The sequence below is a fragment of the Panthera leo genome, chromosome C1, assembly GCF_018350215.1.
Source record: "Panthera leo isolate Ple1 chromosome C1, P.leo_Ple1_pat1.1, whole genome shotgun sequence".
NCBI lineage: Eukaryota > Metazoa > Chordata > Mammalia > Carnivora > Felidae > Panthera > Panthera leo.
Window position 1 is genome coordinate 201,086,566 of NC_056686.1, and position 18,512 is coordinate 201,105,077.

General features: G+C 56.7%; 1 protein-coding gene across 4 annotated transcripts in view; it reads right to left on the bottom strand.

The window, feature by feature from the left end:
- The window catches only part of TNS1 (tensin 1), a 202,466-nt gene extending 184,770 nt beyond the window's left edge, over positions 1–17,696 (bottom strand). For 2 of the 4 annotated variants that reach the window (XM_042950112.1, XM_042950111.1), the window contains exon 1: positions 17,634–17,695. The gene's annotated coding sequence lies outside the window, so the exon portion shown is untranslated. Of the gene's footprint in view, positions 1–17,633 lie in introns of all 4 variants that reach the window. The other 2 variants (XM_042950109.1, XM_042950113.1) reach the window with 2 other exon arrangements.
- Positions 17,697–18,512: the final 816 nt, after the last annotated feature.

An 18,512-nucleotide genomic window follows, 5' to 3' on the forward strand; every position in this document is an offset into this window, starting at 1 on the left:
AGAGAGACAAAGAGGCAGAGAGATAGAGAGGGAAAGAGAGAGACAGAGACAGAAACTCAGAGTTGGAGAGACCGAGAGACAAAGATAAAGACAGAGAAACAGAGAAAGACAGAGAAAGACAACAGAGAGAGAGGAAGAAGACAGAGATAAGGCAGAGACAAAGGCAGAGATGAACAAGCACACATGGAGAATAAGAGAAATTAGATAGAAACACACAGAGACTGTAAAGGGAACCAGAGAATCAAAGGGGCAGACAGACAAAGGGACACAGGAGCCAGCTTGAATGGGCCCCCAAACGCTAACTCTGGGAAGACTTGAGCATCACAATACAGAACGATAGCAGTGGCCTAAATGAGCCCATGCTGATATGCAAAATACGTGAAAAAATTCACAGTGTGATGAGAAACGGAATACTTACAAATCTCAAAGCACCTCACCACACCACACTTTTATAAATTACAAAGGGAAAAAAGTCACTTTTCCCGGCAGACTCCACGTTAATCAAATGATCAAAGCGAACATCACCAGTAATGGGAAGACTGGAAATCGCGCACCATGGCGGACACACACTGAGAACAGAACATCACTTCTGCCACTTCCCTGCCGAAGAGACACAAGCTGAATCTAATCGTGAAGAAACATCAGGCCAACGCAAATCGAGGCACAGTCTACCAATTAAATGGCTTATAATCATCAAAAGTGACAAGGTCACAAAAGTCAAGGGAAGATGGAGGAGATTTCCAGACTGATGGAGTCTAAAGAGATAATGATTGCCAAAAGCAGTGGCTGATTCTGAACTGGATTTTTCCCATGCCCATAAAGGACGTCAGTGGGACAACTGGCCACACTTCGGTGGGGTCTGAGGAGGACACAGTAGTCATGTATTGATGTCAGGTCCCGGACGTTGATGGCTGTGTTGGGTTAGGTAGGAGAAAGTCCCTGTAGGAAAACCAGGAAAGCATTAAAGGGTGGCAGGGCATTGTGTCAGCAACTTACTCTCAAATAGCTCAAGAAAAAAAGTTCTTTGCACTGTATCTGCAACTATCTCAAGTTTGAGACTGTCTCAAAATTCAAAGAGACAGGCAGCTAGAGATGGCAGGGAGGCAGGATGGATCAGAGACAAAGCCCAGGGCAGAAGCGGCAAGGGCAGGGGGCAATGGAGCCAGAGTGGTGCCAGAAGCCCAGCAGTGCCCCCTAGTGGTTAAGACCAGCAGCAGGGCCTGGGTTCTGATACTCCAGCGTGCTGGGTCCTAGGAGCTGTGCTTCCAGCTTCTGAGGATGGGGGCAGGACATGACAGGGCACTGTCCTGCTCTGGACCTCATTCAGTTGTCCCCCAGCCCGCAAGGAGGGTAGGTGAGCTCCCTCCATTCTGAGGTCTCACCTCCCCTGTTTTCCCATCTGAGCCCCTGGCTGGCAGCCTTCCAGACAATCTCTGTCATAGACATTCCAGGGAGGGGGCCCAGCCCAATGTCAGACGCAACAGCACCCCCTGGGCTGGGGGGAGGAGCAGGAAGGGGACCCGGAGTTCAATTTAAGGCCTGTCTGGGGAGGCAGGCAGGAAGCCCTTAAGCCCAGTCTTTTCAGGCCTACTCTAGCCACCCCCTAAACCTGCCTCTCCCACCCCACTGAGTCAAGCAGGGCCCCCCATTCCGATTTATCCCCCAGACTTCTCCACCTATACCCCAAATTCAGCCCTTCCCCCAAAGCCGGCAGAAAGAGACCTTCTCCCCAAAGTATACTTGGAGCAGTGGAATCTCCCAAAAGAGGGTCCTGGCTGCCCAGTGAACAGATGGGGAGCAGGCGGAGCCTTCCAGACTGACAAGCAACCGCCCAGACTTCTCCCGTGGGCCCTGGGCTTGCCTGCTCTGCCTGCCCAAACTCATAAATGTGAGTTTACAAAATCTCTCCCCACACAGGCTTGGAGAACAGGAACAGGGTTTCAGATACACTCGGGGCCTCACTCGCGGCCTCTCTAAGCAGCCTGTGGGCGACGGCCCAGCACACTCCTGCCCCTCACCCCCACCCCATTCTGGCTCTCTGGCTCAAGGAGTGCTGGGATGGGAATCTAGAGACCTGCTGTCTAGGCTGGTGACCTTGAGAACATCAGTGACCTTCTCTGGTTCTCACAGTCCCCAGACAGAAGTGACGGGTTTGGACAAGATCCTCTGAGTATAGACAGAGCAGGGGAAACAATGGGCCCGTTTGAGATGAAGGGATTGGAGGAACGGAGGGCAGGACATGCTCATGGTGACACAGAGAGATGTCTCATGAGATATCACCCCTCTGTGAGAGTCTAGGGAACCCAGGTGGGAGTGAGGAGGCCAGCTTGGCCAACCCCAGGCAAGTGGTTCCAGGCTGTGACCTCCACTTTACAGTATCGGCTCACCGGCTATCCAATGGGTATCTGGCAGTTTCATTGAAAGGGTCACCCACAGAGGTATGAAGATTTCCCAGTTTGCTGGAGGAGAAAGTCTAGGGTGGGTGAACCTTATGTCTTCAAATATCTGAAGGAGGTGTCACGGTAAGAATGAACCAGACGTGATCTATGAAGTTACTGAAAACAAAACAAAACTCAGTGGGGGGCGGGCAGAAGTCACAAGGACACAAGATTAGACTCGAGGGGGTACGAGAACTTCCCGACGACCACATGTTAAAATCCAGACAAAGAAAAAACATGGGGGTCGGGTACCTTCACTGCCTTCCCCCAGAGTTACTCTGCAGATACAGGCAGAGGATGTGAACGAGCCCGTGAAGTGCAAATCTCTGTGCAGGGGTAACCACTTGTTGTGACAGTGCTCATCATTTTTCCTGACAGGTGGCAGACAGCCTCACAAAGCACTCCCCACCCTTCCTAGCTGGATTAGCTCCTGGAGGGCCTGGGGGAAACTAGGGGGACACAGAAGACACAACAGGAGCTCCCCGATCTCTCCAACACCCACTTCCCTCAAGAGCCAGAGCCCGGAAAAGGGAAGGGGTCCCAGCCCAGAAGTCATACTTCCCCACCCTCCGAGCCCAGAGTCCCCTGCCCCTGTGACAAGCCCACCCAGCATCAGAGGGCTTTCCTGGGCCTCAGGGGGATCCTCTCTTTCCCACCCTCCATTCAGCCAAGCCTGCCTGCCAGATACATCCCAGCCAGAGGGGCGGGGCACATCTGGCTGCGACAGATTTGGCAGGAGTCCTGGGCCCTGGGGTGGGAAAGGCTGATTGTTGGTTCCTCCCTGCCCCGTGGGGGCAGAGTGTGATGGCGTGGGGGTGGGGAGTGAAAGGGGATTGGCAGCCCTAGGGGTCCTCCAGCTCAGGAGTTCCCGCCCCCTCCAGAGAAACTTCCCCAGCCCTATCCCCACTAGGTTCCCTATGCCCTGAGGCTAGGAGCCCTGGAGGATGTGGCCAGAGGGCAGAAGTCTACGCGGCCAGTGAGCTTCAGGGAAGAGAGTCACCAAAAAGCAGGCCTAGGGCAGGCCTTGCCCTGCTTGCTGGCCACCCACCAGTCCACGTCTGGCAGTCTTGTGCTAGGCTGCCAGGCTGGCATCAGCTGTCATTTCTGTGGAGGAGACTCAGACTCCCCAAGGAGCATCTGGGAGACCCCGGTCACCTCAAGAGCAAACTTCCCCCAACCCCACTTCCTGTCACATACACACCAAAGTTCCTTACCCACCACCACCACCTGCAATCTGCTAGCCAGCTAATGGCCTGACAGTGTTCTTGGTCGCCAGGGTGGAAAACTCTGAGTCACCCCCCAACTCCTGGCCCTCCACCCTCCAATCCAACCAGCTGCCAGACTCTGAATTTTGCTTCCTGAACACTCTCAGCCCTCCTGTACTTTTTGATTCCAGGGCCGTTGCCCTATCGAAGGCCTTGTCACTTCAACCTACGGCTACCGCAACAGCCTTCTGGTCCCCTGACACCGGGCCCCTACTCCCCACATAGCCTCCATGCAGCCTCTAAGGAGCACAGCTCTATGAGGTCACTGATGCCCCCACTCCCCCCAGAATGCTTCCATGCCTACCCATGAATCCAAGATGAAACCCGGACTCCCTCAAGCCAGCCGGGGAAGCAGCCTTGGTCCGTAAGCAGCCCACCCCGCCATCTCAATCCCCACACCCCACTCCCCGACTCCCTGCCCTGCGTCCACCTCTGAGCCTCTGCTCTGCTCTTGCCTCCTCCCAAAATGCCCGTCCTCCCTTCTCAGCTGGCCAAGCTTCTAGGCTTCTGTCCTCATCCTGGAAGGCTTCATCCAAACCTCACCCCCTCAGGGAGATTTTCCCCATACCCTCCCCCACACACCACCGGCTCAGATTCAGTCTCTCCACTGCTGCCTTCTTTTGGTGTTTTGAAAAGCGTAAAAGCGCTGGAAAAGACGAGCATGCTTGTTCCGTGGCCGTGATTCACCGTTTGTTAATGATGTGCCACTTGGGTCCGCGCTCCCTCTCCGTCTCTGCCCCTACACAAGCTCCACTGAGTCTCAAGCGCAGGAAGTTCCACACCAATGTGGTACTATTATCTAATATTGAATTCATATTCTCATTTCCCCTTTTGCCCCATTAACATCCCTCAGAGCTGGGCCGTTGGTTTTGTTTTTCTTTTGCACTCAGGATTCAGGCAGAGGCCTGTATTACATTTCGTTGCTAGGTTTCTTTCATCTTCTTTCATCTGGACCCATTACTCCTCCTTTTGATTTCCCTGTTTCGAAGACTCTAGGCTCTTTGGCAGGAGGTCCCTCAGGTTCCTCAGGATTCAATTCAGGCTAAGCACCGCCCCCCACCCGCAACCCAGGTATCCCTTCCTCTCCTGGTTGTGTTTTCCTGGGGCTGCATCATAGGACTCTGTGCAATGTGACTGTCCCTCCCCTCCCTTGTTAGCTGGGTGGCCCCAGGCAAGTGTTTGAACCCCTGTCTGCCTCACTTTAGTTAAATGGGCTGATAAAAGTAACCACCCATAGCTTGTGAGACAATGCCTCAAAAGCCAAGGGAACAGCACCTGGCACATAGTAAAAGCTCCCTAGCTATGGGCTACGTTTCACCTTGTCTGTCACTCCTGCGTGTGTATGCGTGTGTGTGTGTGTGTGCGCGCACGTGCGCATGCACGCTAGACTAGCTCCCCAGGTACACGTGTCTGCCGGTACTTCTGCTCCATGTCCCTCAGGTGCTGGAACAGTGTGATCCCTAAAGAAGGAGCGAATTGAATGGAGTTGATGCCTGGCCTCAGTTCCCCGTGTAATTGTACCCCACTGACCTGCCCTCGGGGAGAGGACACAGGTCACCCCCTTCACCAGCCACCGATCCAAGCTCAGAAGAAAGCTCTCTGACTGTGAGTAGCCCTGCATCTCTGCGGAGGGAGGAGGGCAGGGGGCGGCACTGACTGAGTTCCTCCCAGGTGACAGAGGAGCATGGGAGGTGTGGGAGCCCAGGACTCAGCCCCTGACTCGGTCCCCTGAGCTGAATGATCTCTCCCCTCAGCTGGCCTCTCTCTGCGCCACTCGGCTCCTTCACAAACCACATCCCAACGCTCCTGATCAACAAGTCCCAGGTCCCTTTTTGTGCCCACCCTTCCCGGGGTGGAAGGACACAGGGACGGGATAGTCTGAGCCACATTCATGGGCTGGTGCCACGGCAAGAGGCTGCCACGGAGTCCCTCACGGACCCCTCACAGTGACGATGAGGTGAGGAGCTTACTCCAGACACACAGGTAGGGCAGGATGGAACAAAGATTCGAATCCAGGTCTGACTGAGGCAAGGTCCCAAGTCCCTAGCCACCTCACTGCCATCATCTGTAACAGTATGCCGGAAGTGGCCCGTCCTGGCCATCTCTAGGAGCCCTGACAGTCACATCGTCAGTGCCCCTCTACCCAAAGGCCATATCCTGGCTAGTTGACCCTGTCCTATCCATCCACAACTATCTTCATTTGCTGTACTTGGACTTCCGAGCTCTCAGCTTCACCTCTGCATTAAAGGCCTCCCAAGAGGCCTTTCCTAACACCTCTGCCTCTGCCAATCCAGGTTAGGTACCCCCTAACCTACACCCACAGCTTCCCTCTTGGCAACACCCATCTTATTGTAATCATCAGCCCAAGATCTGCAAGCTTCTTGAAGAAAGTAGAACCCCATCATCATCCATGAAATGGATGGACAGGCAGTGGGTGGGCAGGCGGGTGCCAACATGGCCCAATGGCCGGACGGTTTCTCCATCACACACGGTACTTCCCCAACACCAGCCCGTACCCCTCGCTGCTCGCCCCCAACCCCCTTTAACCAGAGCTCCAACACCCCTCACCCCGCACCGGCCCTCACCTTCCCTGTCCAGGAACACTGAACCCAGCGGCCATGTGGCCTTGGGCAAGCCACCTACCCTCTGTGGGTCCCCTTCGCCATGGCTGGAAACTGGTACTTGTCGTCCCTGCCCTTCGTGCCTTACGGAATCACACTGAGGTTCAAACGAAATTGTTTAAGTCAAGGAACTGTACACAAGAAAGGCAGAGAGAGGCAAAATAACTTGTCTGACCACCACAGCTATCCAGTGGCAGAGTCAGGATTTGGACCCAGGCAGGCTGGCTCCAGAGGCCGTGTTCTGAGCATTGTGTGTGCTGTCTGCAGGGGAAGGCCTTGATTGTTCTCTGCCTTCACATCGTTCTCCTGGCCCCATTCACATCGACTCCACACACCCTACCCTGAAGGAGTCCCAGAGTGGAAAGCCCTTGATGGGGGACCAGGAGACCCAGGTTCTAGTCCTGAGTCTAGCTTGCTGGGTGGCTTTGAAAACATGCCATCATACGATAAGAGCTGACATTTCTTGAGCCCTGACTGTGTGAGAGACACTGTTCCAAATGTGTGGGTCTATTAGCTCATTTGAAATCTAACAACCCTATAGGTAGGTGGGGAAACTGAGGCACAGAGATGTAAAGCTACTTGTCTAAGGGCACACAGCCAGCAAGTAGCGAGGCCGGGATCAAGGCCAGGCACGGCACTGTCAGCGAGCACACAGCACTTCCTTTGAACACTGCAGAAAGACAGTGAGGTACTTGTCTCTGACTTTGTGCCTCAAAAGTCATTCTGAAAAGCTTTGCCCAAGGAGGGGTTTGTTTCAGACCCTGGTCAGTCTCATCCAGCCCAGCCTAGGTCCCAAACCCTGCTTATCAGGAGGCCCCGGGTGGGCACAGCCCTCACGGGCAAACAAAACTCCAGAGACAGCAAATTCAGGACCAGGAGGTCAGACTGGGATCTATGTGGCAGAAACTGCACACTGAGAACCTGAGGGCTCGTGAGGACCCTTCTGAAAAAAATATGTGCTTAGCACTGGGAAGAGCATGAACTCCAGAACAGAGAACACTTCGTTGTCTGCAGCTGGAAATGGCCTCAGAAAATACTATCCACACTTCTGCGAGGTCCAGAAAAGTCGAGTGGCCAGCCAGAGGCCACGTGGCTTACTCAGGGCAGGGCCTGGGCGCCTTCGCCACTCCCCGCCACGGCCTTGTGTCTCTTTCAGCCCCACCACCCTTGAGGCATTCCTTCCAGTTCCAGAGGACAGAGTGGCTCTAACTCAATCGGCGTAACATCAAAAAGCCTCAATTAATGGGCATGTATTATTCTCTAAATAAACCATACTCGGATATGTAGAAACAAACGGGAGCATTTGATGAGAGAATCAAGTCATGCAGAATATGTAGCTCTACCCCTCAGCTAATAAAGTGATATTTGTTTCATTCCTAGAGCTTGTGAAAACTATACCCTGCAGATACGTTGCTTCTTGGATGAAACATCTGTAGCTATCCCTGTCCGGGAACATGTGCACACATAGACAATCATGCACTCACACTAGGGCATAAGACATCTCTTCCAGACCATGCCTCAGTTTACCTTCCTAAGCTGCAGACCCAGCTAGTTCTTGGCTCCAGAATAACTGCAGACCCAGCTAGTTCTTGGCCCCAGGCCCTGGGCAGTCGGGAGCCTCAGAGGTGGGGTCCCGGCCCACAACAGCCATCCCAGGTAGATCCTCCCCGCACATGAGATCTGGGATACAGGGGATCCCACGAGCCAAGGTTTCCGAGAGGGGGAAGGACCAGCATCTACTGAGCACCTACTGTGTGACTGGGTACCTGATCTTTTGACATACATTACCTCTGTGCTCATCCCAGCTATACAAGGTGTGTTTTATTATTCCCACTTTACAGATCAGGAAACTGAGACTCACAAAGGGGACTGTTTTACCCAAGGCTGCCCATCTAGCAAGTAATAGAACTAAGATTTTAACTGAGGCCTGTCTAGTATCAGAGTCCACGCATTTCCCACCGCCAGGTGCCTTTCGAGGCAGAAGCAGCCCCCCTGGCAAGGTCTCCAGGGCTTCTGTGCCCCATCTCCATAACTGGTGCCATCTACCCCTCCATTCCCTGCCACAAACACACACCCCAGTCCCACCAAGGCCCACCCAGAAGAGAGGAAGTTTGCCGGTACAACTACCCGTGCAGCTGTGGGGGAGGGGGAGACAACAGCCTGGACACGGGCAGAACGGGGCCCTCGGTCCAGTCCACACTTCCCCAGACTGCAGCCCACCCTGGCAACGGCCACCCCCTCTGCCCAGCCCACTCCCTCAGCTCTTCCCCATCCTGTAGACGAGTGCCCATTGGGCTGTCCCACAGGGCCAGGAGGGACAGGGCTGGGAAGGCACCAGGAGAGGGGGTAGGGGAGGGGCTTAGAGGCACCAAAGTCGCAGCGCCCATACCTCCCTTTGGTCAACAGCACCTTCTCCCAACTCTTAGAAAGGACAGTAAGATCCATAGGGCACACACGCCTACCTCTCTGCAATGCCCCTTTACCATCTTCATTTCACCCACGGGGAAACTGAGGCTTGTCAGGATGAAGGACTTTCCCCACGACCTCTGAGCAGGGGTGGCCCTTCCTCCATCCACAGCAGCCTATCATCCCTGGAAGTCTAACTGCCCTCTGTTCCCCCTGCAGGGCTCCCCCACTGCCCACCTCAGTCCTCAGCACGGTAAGCTCATCTGAGGGAAGCCGGAAGACCTTAGAGAGATGAACTTGGTCAAAGCTCCCATTTTACAGATGTCAACATCAGCCCGGCAAACCACTGATGCATCCCGTGTGCAGGATGTTCCAGGCACCCTCAGTCTACTATTCAGACCCACGCCTGCCCCAGAGCCCCACACTCCACCCAAAGCCCCTCATCCCAGCCCCGTCTCCCACCCTTCCCCCCTCTGTCCCAAGTACACCTGGCTACCCAAGTCTGATGTCCCACGGTTGTCCTCAGACTGAGCTTGCCTAGGGCCTGGCCAGAACAGGGAAAGGGGCAGGAAAGGCCACATCTGGATCCGGGTCTAAAGCTCCCTCCCCCAAAACCAGTCATCACTCTCTTTGAGACGACATGAACCTCAGCCGGGGATGGCTTCCCCGCCCTCCTGACCCCTGTGCATGCCTTCGCCCAGCCCAGACAGCCAAGTAGCCCCTCTAGGGAAGGGGTCTCCTGCCCCTGCCCTCACCCCTCTTGCAACAGCCGGGACTCTCCCAGCCCCCACCTCTCCCACGAGGCTTTTAACCTCATCATGTGCCCCCCCCCCCCCCCCCCCCGCCAAGCCCTGCCTGGCCACACCTCAGCACCCTCACCTCAACCCACACCTCCCTCAACCGAGGAGGAGGACGAGGCAGGGGTTTCCTCCCCTGGGCAGGAGGGGAGGGGCGGCAGGGGTGTCCGTAAGGATGGGAGGCCTAGAGAGGAAGGGATGGCAGTGGGTAGAGGCTGAAAGTGAGTGGAGAAGGGACAGAAGTGATGGAATCCCAGCAGAATTCTTTGCAGCCAGGCTTTCCCAGGTTACATTTGCTAGGTCAGTGTCTCCCATTCCCTGGGCCCCTAGCACAGCCACCTTCTCCAGTTTGGGCTGAGCAACCCAGGGGGGGAGGAATTCCCCCCCCCCACCCCTCCCCAAGATGGCAGGGGGTGGGGGCGGCAGGCAGGAGAGGCCCCAAAAAGAAACAAACTTCTGGTTCTTTCTTCTACTTGCAGCCCCTGCACTCAAGCGGAGGCCAGAGAGGTAGAGAGGGGGGATGTGCCGACCACGAGAACCAGGGCCTAGGCCCTGTTGATGGGGAAGGACTACGGCTGAGGGCCTGCCCAAGTCAGTCTGTCCTTCTGTCAGTTAGAGGCAGAGAGGCCCTCCGCCTTCACCACCAACCTCCATTCCCCCCCAAAGACCCGACCACCACTGGCTCTCAGCCTAAGGATAAGACCGGGGGTGGGGGGTACAACCTCCTAGCTAAAGCAGCCAGACCTACCCAGAGCATGCAGGACAGACAGATCCACGTCATCTTTGGTGGGTCCCGTCGCTCGGGCCAAGCCCGGAGCCTGCACACGGCCCCCCTGAGCTCACAGCCTTCGCGGAGCAGGCAGAAGGCAGCTCTGAGAATGAGGCCGCTGCTCCTCCAGCCAGCATCTGTCGGGCCTCTCGCCCTCCCTCCCTTCCTCCTCCTCCCCCCACTCCACCCCCTTGTCCCAGCCTCCAGTCTCCTCCCTCCTTCCAGGCTCCGCTGGTGGCTGGTGGCTGGTGGCGTTGGGGGTCAGAAGCCCTGCTTTGCAGGGGGTGTGAAGGAGACGGGGCAAAGGGACAGCTACCGGAGACAGCCCCCCCACAAGCCATCACCGTCCACCCTGCACTCCCCACACACACACCTCCAGACATACAACCCCGGTGAGCCACCAAAACTTCCTCCACCTTCTGATCTGATGCCGGTGGCCTGGAGTCTGCTGTCCTCACTGCGGAGCCCCCCTCCCCACCCCCAGACCACTGATGAACAGACAGACAGACACAGTCTGTATATCCTGGGGTTCCCTGGCCCCATCCCATCTCTGAGTACAGATGCACGTTCTCCCGCCCTGGGAACGCACATTTATTCGCACACACTCAGCCTTAACACAGGCCTTAACACAAGAGAAACCAGGCCAGAGACTGTGGGAGAATGGCCCTGCCTCCAGGCTGTGGATTTCATTCCAATTTTTTTCCTACTTCTTTTTTTTTCCTTCTTTCTTTCTTTTCTCCAAACATCTGTCCCAGCCCTTCCTGCCCTTCCTAAAGGGAGCCCCGCTCCAGGCTCCTGCAAGAGTCTGTTTTTCTTGACTGTACCCTGGGCCAACATTTGGTTTGCATTTCCCCACTTCCTCCTCCACCTCCCTGGCTCCCCCTCCCTGGGCCCGGTTTTCACCTCCCACCATTCCACCCGCCTACTTCTCCCCCACAGTGTCCCCCTTCCTGGCCAGCCCTCCCCTCCCCCCACCTTAGCTCGGGGCAATAGTTTGGGGTCCAGAGAGGGGTAAAAAGTAGGGTACAGAATCTAAGTGTATTCCCAGGGAGCACTGCAGGCGAATCCAGCAAAATCTGCTCAGGCTCTCATTGTCTGGATCCACCCCCCACCCCCACCCCCCACCTTTCCCCCAAAGACTTTCCTCTTTGAGCTCTGGCCGAGGCTGGACCAAGTGAGAGTGGGTGGGGCTGGTGAATCACCCATTCTGCTTTTTGGAGCCTTTCAGGGGAGGGAAAGAGGGCTCAGCCCCACCCCCTTCTGAAGACACACACATCAGGACACAGAGTCCAACTCACATAAACACTCAAAATGCCGAGCACAGGGCCCCACCCAGAGCACTCTGAGACCATTTTCCTGGATTGAGTAACCTGGCAAAAAAGTCCTCTCGCTTGAGCTCCTACGCACATGCACGAGTGTGCTGTATACACCCCCGGCCACATGTACAAAGGGTTACAAATTCCCAGCCTCGCTCCCCCCACCCCCGTCACCCAAGAGCATGCCCTTGCCACTCTCTGTCAGCACCACACACACAGTGCATCCCCAGGGGTCAGTCTCTACAACCGGCCTCTCCCCTCAGCCGGACCTGCCCAGCAGGTATGTTGACTCCCAGCCCACAGTCCAGCCAAGACATTTACCTGAGAAACTCCAAAAAGAGAGGGAAACATTCACATTTCCTCTGGGGAAAGGCTGCCACACACAGAAACACGGGTTGTGCACTGCACAAGGGACTGACATTCTTATCGTTTGGTGTTCTAAGAAGTCAGGGGAGGACACTGAAGCAAGGTGTCTGATTCTGGTCCTTCCTGGAGCAGGTGCCTAAGTCTTTGTTCTGCTCAGGGGGGTGGGGTGAGGAATCAGGACTCCCTGCTCCTCCTGCTCCAAGTGCTTCTGCAGAGCTACTGAGCTGCAAAGGGTTTTGCCCCCACACTGCATGCCCTGCAGCGTCATAATACCCTTCAGCCCCCTCACCCCAGCCACCTCCCTACCAAGCCCGTTGGGGGCGTCCACAGACAGACACTCCTGCAGACCCTCCCACCCTCTGCTGGACCCAAGCGTAGGGACAAGCAAGGAGGAGTGGTTTTTCAGGAGGCCTCTCTGAGCGCCTGGAGCCCACTCACCCCCCCAACCACCACCACCAGCCCTGCCAGCCTTCCCACCGCTTCAAGGGCTCAGGCGGCCACGTCCTGACACCCCAGTACCCACGCCCACCCGTCCTCCCTGCCTGCTCCCACCGCCCTCTCCTGCTGGCGTCACTAGGAAATGTGCCTCCCAGCAGCTATCACAGAAGTTCTGAGAAATTACCTTGCAGCTTCCCAGAAATGCTGGAAAACAAAACTGAGGACCAAGTCACAGTGACAGCAACTTGTCTGCCTCCCACAAAGCCCAAAGGGGCCCTGCAGCCTCTAGGCCAGTGCCTTCCCCAGTCCCCCCCAGCTGGGACTAAAAACAGGTGGGAAGGGCCCTAGTGCCGCAGGTCCCCTTGGAAGAACCCTCCCCCAGAAGGCTCCCATCTCTCTTTTCCAAGCCTCTGGGGGTCTGTTCCTGTATCTTAACCTCTCACTGTTGGGAAGTCCTTCCTGCTACCTAACCACCATCCAGCCGGTTTAATGTTAAGCTCTGCCACCTGAGGTGTCTTTAACTCTGCAACGACCCCCTGTTTGGGGCTCGTTACCCATTATTCATCCTGCACAGCCTGGCGCTCCCTCCCCCACCCACGCAAGGGGAGAGCTCCTTGGGCAAGGACACGTCCTGTGCTTATCCCCAGAGCCTGGCATACAGCAGGTACCAGACCTGATTAAAGAATGAATGAGTCAATCTGTCAATCAATGGGTCTTAACCTATTTTCCTACAGTTAGCATCTAACTTCCCAATCCTTCCCTCTCTCCCCCTCTGGCCCCCTTGAAAAGGCCTTGGGCAGTCCAGCCTGCACACCTTTGCACATGCCCACGATACCCACCCATCTTCAGTACTGTCTCTTCCTGCCACCCCCTCCCTTGCCTCTGAGCTCTCTCAGGCTGCAGACTCTCAGGAGGCCAGAACACTCGTGCTCAGTCTGGGGTTCCCCGCCTCGCGCTTGCACCAGGGTCTTGTCTGCAGCAGACATCAGGTACACGCCAGCGGGCCGGCTGGATTTTCCAGACTGGGATCCCAGAAGCCTCAGAACCTGCCACCGCCCTGTGCCACACCACCCCACTGCCTCCCCACTGCTGTGGCCTGGTTTGTGTTCCACTCGTCTCCCCCACCTGCACGCAGAGCACTTCCTGCTAGCGGGTCTCCAGATCCAGATCCAGACCCAGCAGTCAACGGAAGAAACAGTTCTGCAGGTTCTAGGGCCGGCGCCGGTCGGAGGTGAACTGAGCTGACGCGGAGGGATGGGTGAGTGAGGGCAGGAATGAAGCTAAAAAGGGCTTTGTAAGCCTGACATTCTCCCAGCCTCAGTTTCCTCACCTGCAAAATGGCCGAGCTGATGGCCTCCAAGGCCCCTTCCAGCTGCACCTTCTTTGATGCCACCAAGTTCCCTCCAATGCATTCCTCCTATCTCTCGACACTCATCCATCAAAAAGTTCTTCCTGTTGTCCAGCCCATCTCCGATGGTGGCACTGAGCCTTTCCTCTGTCACCACCAGCACAGACGTGAAAGTCATAGACCATCGGAGGCGGAAAGACCCTCTGGCTCAGCTAGCAGCCACAGTCAGGGTGACTGGAAGGGTCACAGGCCAGAGCTCTCAGGGGCACTAGAGAAGGCAAAGAAGAGGGGTCTCTGGTGACCTCGAGACGGCAGCCCCAGCTAAAGGGGACACACGCTTCTCAGTGACAGCCACTGTGGCATCAGGGACGTGAGCCCATACCATCAGATCTTTTGATCTGCCGAGAGAGGCCCCAAATCTATATTATCGTATAAAGTCTTTTATACCAAATATGAACAAAAAAGCAAATTTCACCACGCTGGCTTTTTTAAAGAAACCACTCTGTCAGTCAAACATATCCACTGGGAGAGTCTGGCCTTGGGGCACAGCTGACCTCATCCAGCTTCCTTGGTTATCAGATGACAGCCCTGCAGTGGAGGGAGGTCACAGAGCCAGCGGGTCAGGAACAGAGCCCCCAACCCGTGCGTCCCAGGCCCCACACGTTCTCCTAAGCAGCCTGCCTTCCGGTCACTATCAGACCAGAGTCCAGCTTTCAGCTTCCTACCAATGCCACAGCCCACCGCCTTCCACGCAGGGGCCGCTCAAATCATGGCCTTCTTCCCAGCCGGTCCCAGAGGCCTCCCATCAAATAGGCAGGTGCACTGCCGGCTCTGGAATTCCTGTCCGATGTCCAACTGCAGATCCTAACACCAAAGCACTCGGCAACTGTATCTGTCGGCTTTCGTCCCCTCAGCCTCTGCCATGCCACCTCTGGCCCCGGGAAAGATCACTAGTAACTAACTCGGCCCTTCACTGTGGTATTTAAGACTCCTACCAGCTCTCATTTTACAGATGCAGAAGCTGAGGCACAGAAAGGTTCAGAGTCACACAGCTAGTGTATGTGAGAATGGAGACCAGGGCGTCTGACTCAACATCTCATGAGAATTGAGAACTTTCCTGCCGCTCCTGTAGCAAGCAGTACGGTCACCCAGGGACGAGGGGTTGAGGTCCCATGTTGTGGTGACATGTGAGCTCTCTTGCCACCCCCTATCAAAGGGCTGGTGCTGCAGCTCCACAAAGGGGGTCAGCTGCCCAGGTCTGACTTGGGTGGGAGGAGCAGGGGGCAGGAAAGAGTGCTGCCGCACAGTTCAGGGTGAGACTGACAGGCTGGGCTCCCTTATGGCTCTAGAAGAGGCAACAGGAAGAGAAAGGCCACAGTACCAGCAAGCCCTGGGGCCGAGACCTGGGTGAGCACAGGGTCTGGCCCCCGCTGCCCAGAGAGCCTCCTTTCGGGTAAGCCATGATTCCTCACCCTGCTTCCCACCAGCACACACACACTTGGCCTTCGAGTTCTAGGGTGCTGGAGCCCCAGCATGCCTCCATGTACCACTACGTGGGATGTTCATCACACAAGGGTGCAGCCAAGGGGCGAGGTGGGGGCTGAAGTCCCATCCATACTCCAGTCACCAAGCCTGGCATGGGCCGCATCAGTCCGGAGCATGGGGCATCCATCCCAAAGCCCACCAAGGCACCCTGTGGGCTAGGGGAGGTCTTGCCTCTTGCCCCCATGACTACCACCCCTCTAGTACGAGATGGAGGTGGCCCCCTTGCATTCCAGAAATCTGGATGCTCCCTGAGACAAAAGGTGAGGTTCCAACCCGGCCCTGCCTGGGCCTCAGTTTCCCCAGCTGACATAGGAAAGGGCATCATTCACATCCCCTTCCCCTAACCTCCCCTCCACCAGCACCCTAGGTGGGGACAGAGTCTGGGCCCAATCCCAACAATTTTTAATAAAATCTCTCCCAGAGCTCTACTCAATGATCTTGATCTCTCCCCCAGCTCTAATTTCCTGCCTGACTCAGGCCCTCAAAGGCTGGCTGGAGGGAGGTGACTGCACCTGCTCAGCCAGCCCCTCACCCCCCCACCCCCACCACCAGTGCCCAGTTCTAATCCTGGCCCAGGAGGAGTTCAGGTCACTCTCTACCTCTGCAAATGAGGAGGGGGAATTGCTAAGCAGCCTGGGGTCTGACTGACCTGGTCCTGGGTGGCCATTGCCCGCTGCAGGCTGCCTTTTCCCAAATGTGAAAACCCGACTCCGCAGCATCTGAACTCAGAGCCCACTGGACCGTGGATGGTGCTCTGGTCCCGTGCTCCACAGCTGCAGCGGCTGCCTCCCAGCCAATCACTGGGGACAATGCATTTTGCTAGAAGATTTCAAAGCACACCTTGGGTGACTGGGGCGGAAGCCTGCTGGCACCTTTCCCCACTGCGGAGTGGCAGAGAGGGAAACTGAGGCCCAGAGGCAGCACCTGGGAGGAGGAGCTGAACATTCAATTCCATATGAGGGGGAGAATAGATACTGGGAGAAATCCCTCCATCCCCACATACCCCAGTTCTGGCCTGTCTGGAGGTCTACAAGGAAGGAGACCCCTGCTTGGAAAGGCACACTAATAATAAAGACAATATCCGTAATTTTTATGGAACACTACTATGTAGTGGGCACTTTGGTAAACACTTTAAACGTACTGCCCCATTTAACCTTCACAACGACTCACTGGGGTAGGTAGTTTCATCATGCCCATGTGACACGTGTGAAAACTCAGGTCCAGCCAGATTAAGCACCTTGCCCAAGGTCCACAGCTAGTAAATGGAAGAGCCAGAATTCAGAGCTAGGCAGACGGGCTCTGCAGCTGGCACTCTTAATTAACCAGAGTGGGGTACTGCACCCTTCTTCCCCAGTGTGACACGGGCCCTTCCAGTTTCTCAAAGGAATGCAGAACAGATCAGAAGGTCAGTTTCCTGCCATAGGACCCCGAGTCCCTAAATTCCTTCCCCTCACTGGAAGCTTCCAAGGGCTCAAGTCATGCCCTGGGGATTCTCTCTGCCCCTCCAGGGGAGAATGTGAGGTTACAAGCGGTTTTTCCAGTTCCCTACTCTGCTGGCCACCTATGCCCCCACCTCCACCCTTTCCCCACCCTCCCCCTTACACATGCGCGCGCGCACACGCGCACACACACACACACACACACACACACACACACACAGGCAAACACACCCTGAAGACATTGTCAAGGATCTTCTCTCCTCGGGGAGGATCCCAGGATGCTCAACTAGGACACACCCACCCATAGCACTGCGTCCCTGCAGACCCTTCCACCCTCACTAACCCAGCTACTGCCTCCCGCCCCCATCCTCTCCCTGTCCCGTTCCCCGGTCCTTCCATCTACTGGGATAGCCCCTCTGAGTCCACCAGCCCCTCACACCCCACTTCCATGTCACTCTGCTCTCCCCCGGCCTTAACTCTGGCCCCTCCTCAGTCCGGTGGGGGAAAAGAGACGTTTCCAGGAACTAGTCCTCCCTTCCCACAGAAACTTAGGGATGCTTAAACCCTTAGATAGGTTCCTCCGTGCCCAAATCCCCACTGCCTTCCCAAAGACTATCCTCCAGACTTCTGACCAAACTTAAGGTGTGCTTGGGGAGGGGCAGCCACTCCTCCTTCATGTATCCCTATTGCATGGGTAGGGGCCCCCCAGGAGTCCCCAAACTCTGACGAAAGCCAGGCTGACAATGGTCAAGACGGTGGTGTCCCTGAGGGTGGGAGGGTGATACACTGGCCCCCAGGCAGACCGCAGACCGCTTGCCCGGAGTGCCTGTCTGAGGGAGGGGTGCAGGGAGGGGACAGGTGCCAGGTGAGGCAGAGGACTTTTACCTGGCTGCGGAGGCAGAAGCGCAGGGGCAGGAGGCAGGAGAAGAGGTACTTGCCCCATCGGATCACGCAGGAGAAGCACCAGCTCAGCCGAGTCATGATGACCCCGAGGGTGGGCGCCACGGGCGGGCGAGAGGGTCTGGGCACGTGGACCCGCCGCTCGGGGCGCCGAGTTGGGGTGGGGCGAGGAGGAAGGCGAGAGCCCTGCCCCGGGGTCTCCCGGAACCTGAGCCCCGCAGGAGCCGCGCGAGTGTCCCGCCCCCTCTAGCGGGAGGAGCGGCCCCGACGTGGCTCCATCTCCCCGGAAGCCCCTGCGGGAGGCGCCGGCCGCTGCTGGGCGCTTCCACCCTCGGGGACTTCCTCCGGCGGCTCCCTCTCTCCTCCCCTCGGCGAGACGGCCTCGGCCCGCCTGCTTCTCGGGCGGGCTGGGGGGCGGGCGCAAGCACCCCGGCAACTTGGGAGGCTCGCGGGGCCGCGCGGGAGAGGCGGGTCGGGACCCGGCAGAGGCGGTGCCAGGCGCCCGGCGTCCACCTGCGAGGAAGGCACAGCGGCGCTGGGAGGCTGAGCGGCGGCGGCGGCATTGTGCTCCGAGCTGCAGTGAGTGTGCGAGCCAGCGTGCGTGTGTGGATTCCCTCCAGACCTCACTCAATTCCCATATTGCTCCCCAGAGCATAATGTGATTAACTTAAACGGAGGCCACCGGCTTCCAGCACAAGCAGAAACATCCTCGAGCTGGGGCATGCACATGGGGACGCTGAACACAACCTGAACCACCTGTCCCAACTCACCACCAACCCCTGACCCTGGCCACACCCAGACTCCTCTACCTGGATCTCTCTCCAGCCAAGTCAGGGAGGGAGGGAGCTCTGAGCATCCAGAACC